This window comes from Eucalyptus grandis, chromosome 2 (assembly GCF_016545825.1).
Source record: "Eucalyptus grandis isolate ANBG69807.140 chromosome 2, ASM1654582v1, whole genome shotgun sequence".
NCBI classification, from domain to species: domain Eukaryota; kingdom Viridiplantae; phylum Streptophyta; class Magnoliopsida; order Myrtales; family Myrtaceae; genus Eucalyptus; species Eucalyptus grandis.
The window spans coordinates 18,043,080-18,056,026 of record NC_052613.1 but is presented as its reverse complement, the minus strand read 5'-3'; the positions used below and the strand labels follow the sequence as shown (position 1 = coordinate 18,056,026).

Here is a 12,947-nt window from a genome sequence, read left to right as displayed (position 1 = left end):
TCTCTCTCTAATATGAAATGTTGGTTCCCGAAGGAGTGAGTACAACCACTCAGCAGGTAAATGACCAATAAACCACTCAATGCATCATGCCACACAATCATCACAATCATAGCATCACATGTCATTAAAGCATCCATGCACAACTTACCTTGGTATCATGCACATGTCATCGTACCTCATGTACATACATCATCATATAGTCATCACCATCATATCATACACTTATCATCATCATGTCACATGTATCATCATCATTACCATGCATCCATGCACTCATCATCATCATATCACATGTACCATCATCATTACCATGCATCCATGCATGTAACATCATCATCATATCACATGTACCATCATCATTACCATGCATTCATGCACTCATCATCATCATATCACATGTACCATCATCATTACCATGCATCCATGCATATAACGTCATCATCATATCACATGTACCATCATCATTGCCATGCATCCATGCATATAACGTCATCATCATGTCATGCATATATCATCATCATCATGTCATGCATATATCATCATGCATAATTCAATTTCAATTTCATTTTTGACCACCACATTTCTCTTTCCCGGGACCAATGTTTGCATCCCACATGTATCCAAGATACAATCAGACATCCGGCTCCCCTACTCTTCGGGCATCTCGTACCCCAACTGGCATCACAAGGACCCTCCGGCATTCAGCCATTTAAGGCCACCGAGCAACCGGCCGTACCCTTTTAGCCAGGCATCTCGCACCCCAACTGGCATCGCGAGGCATCCCTCGGCACAATACCTACTGAGCTTCCAGCTCCCCCACTCTCCGGGCATCTCGATACCTCTCGGTACTCCCGAGGACCCTCCGGTATCCGGCCATTCAAGGCCACTGGGCAACTGGCCGTACCCTTCTAGCCAGGCATCCCACACTCCTGGGGCATCGTCGACTCACACCTCCAACGGCCTTCTCATTTATCTCAATTCGCATCTTCAATTATAGTTCAATTTTAACATGACATGTGATGTGATGGCAATCAAGATCATATTCATCCTTGAATTCATACATGCATCTCAAATCATCATCATACATGCAGCAAGACACAATCATCCATAACAATACAATTCATGGAGTCCATACAATTTAACATAGTCCATTTTTCATGCCTTTTTGAAGTTTACAAAATTCCAGCTTGTACCATTTTAGAAAATATTTAAATTAAATATCCATATGATTCTCAAAAATCATGAAATCAAGACATGTGATAGACAAGTCAATAAGATAATAATTTCATGAAAAACACATGCCCAATAGAGTTCCACACAAGAAGATATAATTCACACAAATACAGCATGCAATTTCGGATAGAAACAGAATGTGCAGTTTTTGAAATAATTCGATTAAAATACCCAAACGACCTCCAAAAATTATGAAATTTTACCAAGTTATATTTAAGACACTAAATTAGATTTTTCATGAAGACATCTAGGCCATATTCGTTCTAGATAATTTTCTATAGTCATCCGAAGCTTCTGATTCTAGCACCGAAACGTCCAGTATAGTTATCTCCGAAATATCAAATTTTCACCCACTTATTCTTCTTAGTTTCCTCTGAAATTTGGATATGTTTTACTTCAAGAGGTCCCCTACAACTTTCATTAAGGTATCTAAGCCAAATTTCCAAATAATAGTCACCATATGGGTCCAAGAAGTCTCGGGTGTCCAGTACCGTGTTTCCAAATTTACCGTCTTCAAGAGTAAGTCGATTCACTAGGCTAAACTTGCTAATTTTACTTCAAATTTGAGTATGTTAGTCTTTAGGATGTTATATACAAGTTTTATGAAGAAGTCGAAGAGATATTCTTAGTAAAAATCGACATGCAACACACAAAACTACCAAAAGGTCAGCAAAGCAGTTCCAGATCTAGTGTCTTCGTAGAAAGAGGGTTTTTCCCCTTAAATCTCAACCATTTTGTCTCAAAATTTTAGTATGTTATAGTTTAAGATGTTTTATACAACTTTCATGAAGGAATCAAAGTCAAAATCCAACTCAAAAAATGCATGCAAGCCTCCACAAGATTCTGGGTCGAGCGGTTCACACTAAATCAGCAAGCATTTTCAAGAACAAGTCACATTCTAGCTTCGGTTTTGCCTATTCTAACATCCGAGATCTACCACCAACAAGTCACACATGCAAGACACACATGCAAGAGTGGAAATCGATCCCAACTTGCCTCTAAGACCAAGCGGATGACAGCAAACAGACGGCACACCAGCGACGGACGGACGGCATGCGGGCGGTGACGGGCGGACTCCTTCTCCTCCTCGGTTCCTCTCTCTCGCACTCCCTCTCTCTCTCTTTGGCTTGGCCGAATTCAACCGGCCACTCTCTCTCTCTCCCCCTTTTATTTCCCCAAAACTCCATCATTGGCAATGATTACTTGCCTCCCTCAATGGCCAATGCATGTAATCCTCTTTTTGCCACTTGGCCAAGCTCATGCAAGATGGGCTTGGGCTTGGATTGGGCTTGGAAGAAGTGGGCCGGCCACTCCTCCCCCCACCCCTTTGGTCGACGGTCACACTTCATGGACCTCAATTGGGCCGGCCATTCGGCCCACCAAGAGCTCAAGCCATTGGGCCTAAGGCCCAACCTAATTAAAATCAATTTTAATCTCCTTTTTAAATACTAATTAAATCTTATTAAACTAAAGTACTATAGGGTAAAATTAAATAACTAAATACTTAGAATTACAAACCTATGGATTCTAATTCACGATGCACATGGCCAGAGATAAGCCATCCTCTTCCAAGATCTATCCATTTGAACTCGGCCATAGATTTCAATACGAGACACTAATTGGAGCACCCCTAATGGTTAGCAAAGAATTTCAGGATGCCACATGGGGCTATGGGCTGGTTTGGTCTTTAAATGTCCAGCCGACCCTTATCCTAATAATTCACCTTAAACCTTAATTATATAAACACCTAATTGAAATTTATAATTCACAAAACTTTGTGACCTAATTTAATAAATTCCAACCCATAAATCACATGGCCAAAAATAGAATTTTCCTATCAAATAATTACCCATCAAAAGCTTGGCCAAAATCTCAATGCAAAACATGAATTAAAGCACCTCTAAGGATTGACAAGAAATTCTAGGATGCCACAGATATGGATGAACCGTCCGAGGATTCAGACTAAGTTAAGTGTATCGGCCCTATGTAATAGAAGAAATGTTCCCAATTTTGGTTAGTACCAGCTGTAGCAGAGACAGGATACCCCAAGCCACTTTTGTATGTAAGATAGGCTTGTAATCATCACTACTCATGTAATATATGAAATATGTTAGTGGTGTTTGTATCTCATGTTTCCATGTTATTTGTGTCAAGGATTGTATGTTTACACTTTCCACATGTGCATAAATAAGAAGTAAATGAATTCGAGACAATGACAAAGCCTAGGATGTCGCAAAATAACCCATAGCTCAACCTCTGAGTAAAGGGGTTGTGATAGCGTTGTGTTTTCCTTGCCAAATTTAGTTGACATTTGCTTGGAGGACTATGCAAGATGTAAACATCTCCCACAACTGGGCCAACTACCTCACCTTAAGTCATTAAAGATTTTTGGGCTGGCTGCATCGGAATATATTGAGTCAAACCATTCGTCTACTTTAATAGCATCATTTCCTAGTCTACTAAGCTTACAGATTAGTGATTGTGAAAACTTGAAAGCCATGCCACTAATTCCACAGCTTGAGGATTTAATGCTTATTAAAGTCAACATAAAGTTGATAAATCATATGTTTTGCCTTTATAAGTTGAAGGCTCTGTCTATCTTGGAGATGCGGTTTCTAGAATGTTTGCCTGAGAAGTGTTTGAAAAGTCTCATGTCACCTGAAATTCTTTATATCTATGATTGTCCTCAGTTAACTTCCCTCTCACTCGGCACGCGACATCTATCAAACCTTGTGCATCTCAATTTAGAGGGTTGTGAGAAGCTTGATTGCTGACCTATAATCACTTCAATGGCTTGAAATCATCCGATGTCCCTCATTGGCATCATTACTTGAAAAATGCGAAGGCTTGAATCCCTTAGTCACCTAAAAATTGCAGCTTGCCCAGATTTGGAGGAGAGGTGGGAAAAAGATGCAGGCAAGGACTAGTACAAGATTGCTCATATCCCGAACATGACTCACCAGCTCGAATATTACGAGCAAATCCTATACCTTGACTAGAAATTTTCCACTTTTTCCTTGTGGACCCTTTTTCCTAGAATTTACATGTATAATTTCGTTCAAATTGGGCTTCGATAATTGATTCTACTGGGGAACATGGACAAATCGCTGATAGTTTGGGACATATCCTTGTTTGTACCCCCATATGCAGGTATTTGCAAGGTGAGGAAACATTGATGTCGACGTTGTTCCTTCAAGATCTATATTTCTTGAACTTTGTGTTCACATAGAATCTGAAAAATCATCCGATCCCGGCTTAAAGGAAAGGATTTGCTTGTTTGGTTGTTTAGCCTGCTTGGACTTTATATAACTTCGACAAATGCATCTGTTTTCAGGTTGCCTTGGTTATTCTTTCAGCGAGTAATTACTTCGTAAAGATATTCAGTAGCTTTAATTACTTTAATCCCGCATAAAATTATAGTTACTGTTGGAAAGGAAGCAAGTGGTTGCCCTACACATCGTAACAAGAGGTTGCCCAACTCACGTCAATTCTTAACCTAACACTAACTTATGTATAGCGTCTATCAAATGACTCATTAATTTATTTAACTAAGTTTTGTATATTTTATGATGATAATTACTGGAAAAAAGTGATAACCGGCGTAGGCAAATCCATCCTAAAAGCAAGAATTTCTCCTCCAATTGGGCATTAGCGAAGGCTCAAGGTCCTAAAAGTGTGAATGAATTACCTTACCAAAAAAAAAAAAAAAAAGTGTGAACGAATTTGGGGCCAGCTCTGATCAATCTACAATTAGTCTTCCATTATGGTTGCTCTATTATTGTCTGGGTATATTTTTTCGTCCCATTCTAAATGTTGCCTAACAAATCGAAATTTAATGTAATAGAAACAATTATTTTAATTGGGATCAAGTAATCAAACATGGATTTTCAGAATAAATCCATGTTATGAAATAATCATTAGTATATTATATCTACAAAAAAATATGTAAATATACTATGTCAATATTTTGACTGCCTTGTATTAGCTAAAAAAGAAGAATGAGATACACAAAAGGTTTTGCGAATGATAACCATTTCGCCGAAATTAATATCTGAAATAGAAATAGATTTTTCTATTTCTATTTCTAGATGAGTTTTTAAACATAAATATATGTTTGATAACAACATAAAATTTATACTCTAAAAATAGAAATTGTTCGATAACGACACAAAATTTCTTTCTTTGGGACGGCGGCCGACAGCGAGCTACCGGTGGACGGCGGTGGCAATCGTCGACGGTGACGACAATCGTTGGACGGCGGCGATCGGTGACTAACGAACGGCGGCGGCCATGGACAGCAACCGGCGAACGGTAGTCGGCGGTGACGGATGGACAATCGATTCATAGCAAGGACGAAGGATAGAAATAATTTTTATTTCTCATTTACATTCCGAAAATAGAAAAGTGAAAAAATTTACTTTTGATTCGATTTCTATTCTAAATCCATTTATGAAATAAAAATCTATTTCAGAAATAGAAAAATGAAATAATTTTATCGAAACAAATTTATATTCCAGAAACAAGTCTAGAATAGTTAAATTGTTTTTGGAATAATAATTGTAGTTTGTCAGGCACCCCCTAAAAGACCAAAGCTTGCACAAGATGTACTCCTAAGTAATCCTTAAGGAAGTCTTGTTATTTTGGCCTATCACTTCTAGTTTTAACTATACATCATCATGTGATTGGAGCTTCTACATTACCAGTAATCCATCAAAATGATAAAAGTGTAGTTCTCTCCACTAGATACAGACATATCAAAACATTATTTAGGGCGACTGCATACCATTTTTCACAATTCAGGTACACAAGCATAGAGCTCGGCTACTTAAAGACCCATGAAATATCCTAAAAGCTTAGACTTTTAGCCTATGCAGGTGGCCTTGACTAAAAGTTGTTGCATGTAGTTGATAGGATTTGGATAGTGACAATTTTTGAGCTGATAAGCCCCTCATATCCCAAACAATCGGGCCAATTTTGCAAGATACTTTTCACATAATGGTCCACTGCCAATAGATGTGCATGCCGAAGTTCAAGCGACGAAGAGAGTTCCTCTTGCTTGCATCTCATTATATTGAGAGATCAAGTCAAACAAACAAAAGCATCACATAAAGGAAATAAAATATGTTCATATGGCACAAGCATATTTCGTACCTCGATCATTCTGTGTAGTTATCTCCCATCCTTTGGTCATTGTCCGACTTCATGCATTTGTCCCTTTAGTTGATTTGCAACATGACTACATAGATTCATACCCGTCTAATGTTCAATTGTTATTGCTCTTAACTTAACCTTTGGATATTTATTTTTTACCCCTCAATTTATGATGCTCAATCTGATAATTGTTCGAGCATTTAAATGCCTTTAACATTATTTGCTTCAGCAAACTTTCATAAGGCGAGCTAAGTCATATTCAAGTCCCATGAATGAATCGGCTTATTCAATGCAATGCACCCGTGCCTTTTAAATCATGAGTTTAATTAAAAAGTTAAATATATATCGGAAGAGCGATCAAGATGTCATGTCTCAAAAAGCGTGAAATCTCAAGTTTAATTCTCCATCAGAATAACTATTTAGGTCAACCATAGAAGAGTAATTCTTGCAAAATTTCCTAATCCCGACCTTGATAATTTGTCTTTTGACTAAATCGAAAAGATATATTTAACCTCTGGTGCGAGAAAATTTACCAAGACACCACCTGGCCAAGCAAAGGGAAACAGATCAGATCCTTAACCAAAGAAAATGGTAGAAACAACAAAGAGCTACCGAGTCGCGCGAGTCCCTCTGCTCAGCGCAACGGCTTGTCGTTTAACGTCGTCCAAATTTCCTTCGCTTTCTCTTCCGATCCGGCGAAAGTTGATCGTAGCGTAGAAGAAGGCTCCCGAAACCATGCCCACCGGTTGCGGCATCAGAGCTCTCTGGACCCTCAACAGCCACGACGCCGTCGTCTTCTCCAGGTCGCTCTCTCTCGTGGGTTTTCGTTTTTGCGTTCGAAACTGTCGTGGGGTCGCCGGTTTTTCCGATACTAATGCTGTTTAGCAACTGGGTCGCTTCGATTGTGTATGCTTGTTTTGATGCCGGTGTTTAATGTTATTTATAGCGAGACTGGTTCAGGAATTTGGTTTTACTGAGTGGTTGATGGGGCAGAGACCTCCTGTCGGCCGCTTGCCGTGACCCACTCGCTTAAATTCTCGGTTAAAGGGTGTAGTGATTGCTTTGCCGTGTGAATGTGAAAGGTTGTTTCAGTAGCTCTTATATTGTACTTAGAGAAGGGCTTGGATTAGTGTTAACCTCTGTGCTTTGTAGAGTGGATGGAGTCGGGGAACCGCAACGATGACGAAACCATCTCCCCGCAGAGGCTCAAACTATGGAGTGCCTGGCTTACTGTTGTGGATTGTTTATTGATGGGGGTTTTATGTTTCTTCTTTTGATTGGATGCGATAACAGGAGGTTTCCGGTGGTGGAGTAACAGCGGTGGGCGGCTTGCAAAAGTGAGATTGAGCACAATGGTGGCAGTGTTGATGGCATGGCATCACCGTATTTGCCGTCTGATTCAGAGTTGGCGTCTTCATTTGCAGAGAGAAAGAAGAGGTTTGTCAAGATGTCACTACAATGAGTTGAGAGCCTCTTGGTGTTTCACTTGATGAGTTTACTTGGATTTTTGCTTATATTTCTACACATATTGAACACTTCTATTAATTCCCTTGTCAAAACTGCATTTGCATGTTGTTTGCTGATGTATGTCTGATGTAGATAGCCTCCAGGAACAATCATTTGCACATTATATCTCTTGTCTTGTCTCCAAGAATTGATGCTTGGCATTTGTTCCCTTAAGTCGCTGTAACATTGGTTCATAATTTGCCTACTAACGAATTTGGATGTTTAGTGGATGCTAGAGTCACTCTTGTTCAAATGCCATGGGTTTCATTATTGAGTATATGAGGAAGTGGTTGCATTCTTGAGAAAAGATGCTTTGTGAGAATGGACAAAATATGTGAGCTTTGGTTGTTTAAAGTTTGGGAGTTAAGTTGGTTGTGATCTGTTAATAGCAAGTGCTTCGCTCCGTTTATTATTTACTGATATTACATACTGAGTCTAAATAATGATAACTGGCTCAGATGGTTATTAGTCTTGCATAGCTATTGAGATCACATATTGCAGTTTACTTGTTTCTACTCTCATGTGACTTCAATAATCTTCTATTAATTTACATCATTTATCTATGTTTAGAGAAGGATCTGTTTGTGGATTTGGCATACGTGTGTCTCAGTCTGCTGAAGGTTCAGATTCTTGGGTAGATGATCCAGTGACGCGTCATGTCATTAGCATTTACATTATCTAAGAAGAGGCAAAGAGAATTATCTGTTGTGGCCTTTGATTCTGCATATGAAGAGCCAGTTCTGCATCCTTGTACTGCATTTGGTTGAGCTTCGACATTTAAATTCATATAAGGAACTATGCAAAAGATCTGATTGTGGTAATGCTGTTGGAGGAGTAGATGGAAGTTTGTCTTCGCTCCTGCTTGATCTTCCATCAGTCACAGGATATGGTAAGTTACTCATTTTATTAGCTAGGAGGCATTAGAAATCTCTCTCTGTTCTATGGCATCAAACCATCAGTATACTTTGCACCCTCTTCCCTAACTAGATTGTTCTAAAAGTTAAAGGAAACAATTGAAGAATGCTTTGTCATGGTAAAAACATTGCATGCAACTTGAAGACTGGTTTTGATTTATGGGAGTGTCTTTCTCATATCATGTCCATTTGTGATATGCCTAAGTTTTATCACCTATCTTAACCAAAAGGTAAATTTATCATCACATTGTAAATTCAGCATGATTTCCTATTCATTTGTCCTTTGTGAGGTTCTCTTTTCCTGTCGAGACAGATATAATTCAGATTAACAGGCATACTTGTGCATTAGGCTTGTAGCAATGGAGTAATAGTTATAGATTGTGCTGGTTTGTAATTTATATCATCTAGAATCATTTACATGCCTTTTTCTTTCAGTCTGACTACCCTTGAATTACTGAATCCTATTTGAAGCATTGAGTGATGGTGACCCAGCATTATCCATTGTCTCTTCTTTAATGATTGTTGTATCTACTCTCATTGGCACTAATTGTTTCCTTGTTTTCTATTTTGCAGGGCATTGATGGTAGCACATACCATTGGTGAGATAATTTCTGGGGATATGGCTGAACCTGAAGTGATTGTGAATGCATCCCCATTTGTGGGAGGGTTATTGGATTCCTTAACTGGCAGCATAGGTATATCATCAAGAGCAAAGCCTGTGGCAGCTCCAGTTGCATCTTCAACTCCCTCCAACACTTCAGTTGGTGCTGTCTCATCAGATGCTTTGAAAGTTGGTTCAAGGCCATTGAATAAGGATGCACTAAGGACTTATATTAGTAGCTCAATGCCCTTTGGTCAGTGATGTTTACTCTGCTTATGGCAGCTGCTTTTATCGCCTTTTTCTTCTGACCTGTGCTTTTCCTCTTTCTAGGATAGGCTAATGGTTTATTTGTTTCTATTCTTTAAGTATAGGTACCCCTTTGGATCTCAATGCTTCCAATATTTTCTCTATCAAGCTTAATGGGTTTTCTTCAGCCGATCTGCCTCCTGCAGATGTCAAACAGCCTGCATGGAAGCCATATCTTTACAAGGTGAAGCAGAATTTACTTTTTACTATTCATGAAACTGTTGCTGCTGTATAATCGTGATGAAATTCCAGACAGCATTTCAGTTTCAGGTCAGGTTAATTGTCGAGCAAAATTAGGACTGCCTGATGTGTCCCTTCCTTTGACAGGACTGAATGGCAGCCACATTGAGTCTTTATCATTCCATCCATTTGCTCAAGTTCCAGAACCGGGGCGGATAAGCAGTCATTGATGTTTTCACCACCGTTGGGTAATTTTGTCCTGATGCATTATCAAGCATCCTGTGGGCTTGGACCTCCCATAAAGGAATTCTATCAACTGTCAATGGTTTCTGAAGATGAACGTGCATTTTTGTTCAGACTAAGCTTGATGGAAGGTTGCAAGGCTCCTTTGACAAAGGAGTTCTGTACTCTAACAATGCCTTTTCCTAGGAGAAGGATTATTGCTGTGGATGGAACTCCTTCAGTTGGAACTATTTCAACTGCAGAGCATTCTGTCGAGTGGAAACTTTTAGTAAGTGGATGAGGTCTTGTTGGAAAAAGCATTGAAGCTACCTTCCCAGGGACAGTTAAGTTTGCACCATGGCAAATCCAAAGGTTACCTTTTACAAAATCATTTTTTGGAAGCATGGCAGAGGAAAATAGTGATGTCGACAGAGAACCCACCAATAATATGGTCATTGTAGAGGAATTTCTGATGGGGAAAATGACCAAGGATCTCCCTCCAGTTGATTTAGAGGAACCATTTTGTTGGCGGGCATACAATTATGCTAAAGTATGAATGTCTGAGCTCACTTGGGTGTTAGTACGTAGTTTATTTTCTTGTGATGCATCATGCATTTATGGCTTCATGTATGTGGTTCTGTGGGCATAGACAAAAGCTGTACCTTTCTTATAAAGTGGAGTTCACTGGTTGTCTTTCTTCTGCCAAGAGAAACCATAGTCATTCTTCCCAGGATAGGTATTCATGAAATGGTTTTCTTAGCTTAGTATTGTTTGTCTACTTGAAACTATGTTGGTGCACTCTCGATGGTACTGGACTGTTCAACTAATTATACTTGTTCGTAGTGTGAATGGAAAAAGAAACCCATTCATCATTGAACTACTTATACAGCCAATCCCATGCGTCTTCTGTTGGTTGATATGTCAGGTGGGTAATTATCATAGAGGACCTTTGTTAGAGATGTCTTAGAGTCGGCATGCTACAAAATAGTTTGGCATCAGCAATTTGGTTGCAAGAATAGCAAATGTGCTAGAGAGGATTACTCAAGATGTTTTATTAGGTTTACTGTTGATGCACTACTAGTGCTTGCTTTTACATTCCCATTTCAAGTAGTGCTTCACATTTTTATCTCTCGTAACTGATGTGGGAAATTCTGTTATGAGCTACTGTTTGCATGATTGTAGGTGTCTTTTAGAATTGCTGGGGCATCATTGTCTGGGATATCCGTTGATCCTAAATCTGTAAGTTTCTTTCCTACAACTTGCTAAAGTCCTTTTGGCTTACAGTAGAAAAGTGACTTTGTTGCTCTCCTGCTGCAAATAGTTTGCTGTACCTGTAAGACTTTAGTTTCAGAGAGAGGTGCAGAAATGTAATGTGTGCTTTTTGAATACCTCTTCAAAATGTATATTTCATTCTTTTATGTTCGTCATGTACTAAATAGTTGAACTTTCAATTTGAGAGATTGCCTGGCTTGGTATGTCTGTCTTATACATGTTCTTCTTTCTATGAGGCACTGTGAGACTGGAATGGACTGTCTCTGAATGAATCTGAATCATATTATTCAATAGGCAGCTGTTCACTTTGGAAAAGCTGACTTTATCTGCCCATTTGTAGTTTTCAATTATTTGAGAAGACTGGCACTTCAGTTTTACTGCTGTTTGCAGATAAGGGACTTCTAAATATTCCTTTTATTCTCTCTTACAATCATATAGAACTTTACAGAATTAGCAGCTAAAAAATCTTGTCTAATTTTTAGTCAAATAGTAGGTTATCCTGTTCAATATTGTGAGGCATAAGAAACAGCCACTATGTTTTCTCTCTGTTACCGTGTCTTCCATAAATGCAGGTGAGCATCTATTTTTCTGTTAAAGCACCAGTGGAGTTCTCAATTCAGGTAGCAGTCCTCTTCTTTCCAAAAACTTAAAATTGATTTTTTTTTTCCAAATTTGCTTGAGAGGGCCACCGTGTAATAAAAAGCAAAGTAATACACATTTCTGTGCATGAAGATGATTACGTTGCCGAAGTCTGGTTCAAGTAGTTCGATCAAGCTTAAAGCTTGAGGCTAGTGGCTGTGACTCTGCATTCTGTTCTTTTGCATGCTTGCACTTCTATATATGATTTTGTGTAGTGGATCCAGTGCATTGCAAAGAGTATGGTGAAATAATCTAACTGTTTTAGAAAGTACACATTTGGCTGTACTAATGTGTGCCTTGGTCAAAATATGAGTTGCCCATGTCATGTTCTTTGACCAGAAAATATGTGCAAGTGATTAGTGCAGTCACAATGGAAATTAAAATTTGTTCTGGTATTTTTCCTAGGCCAGTAACCCCAGTCTCTTGTTTTCTTTCCTCCTCCTCTCTATGGTCATTGTATAGAGTGGATATCATTGAATGAAATCAAAGGTTTGCTATTTGAACGGATGCGTGAAATTTCTCATTGTTGAATTCAAGGATAACAAATTGTCGTGTTTTAGTTGATTCATTAATCACCATATGGTCCTTAATCCTATCACTTCCTGATTCGGTCTTTAAAGTCTAAATTTTGTTGTATTAGCGACTGAAATATTCATTCTGCCTTATCTTTTAGCCTCATTTTGGAAGAATGCTAGTCGTGATCTTCTTTTTCGAGTGATACTACTGCGAATTATAGCTTAGCAGGATGTGATAAGAGTCCAGATGGGCCATCTCCATGATACACATTTAGGGTGCCGCTGTTTCTCCAAAAATTTCATGATGAAGGAAAATACTTTCTCGGAAAAGTATTTTCAAGGAAAATGTTTAGTTTTCATTTGTTTGGTGATATAGGAAGAGTTATTTTCTTATTGCCTGCCAGAATG

General features: G+C 38.8%; 1 pseudogene; it reads left to right on the top strand.

Moving 5' to 3' along the window:
- Positions 1 to 6,964: 6,964 nt before the first annotated feature.
- On the top strand, positions 6,965 to 12,619 carry LOC108957451 (annotated as a pseudogene).
- Positions 12,620 to 12,947: the final 328 nt, after the last annotated feature.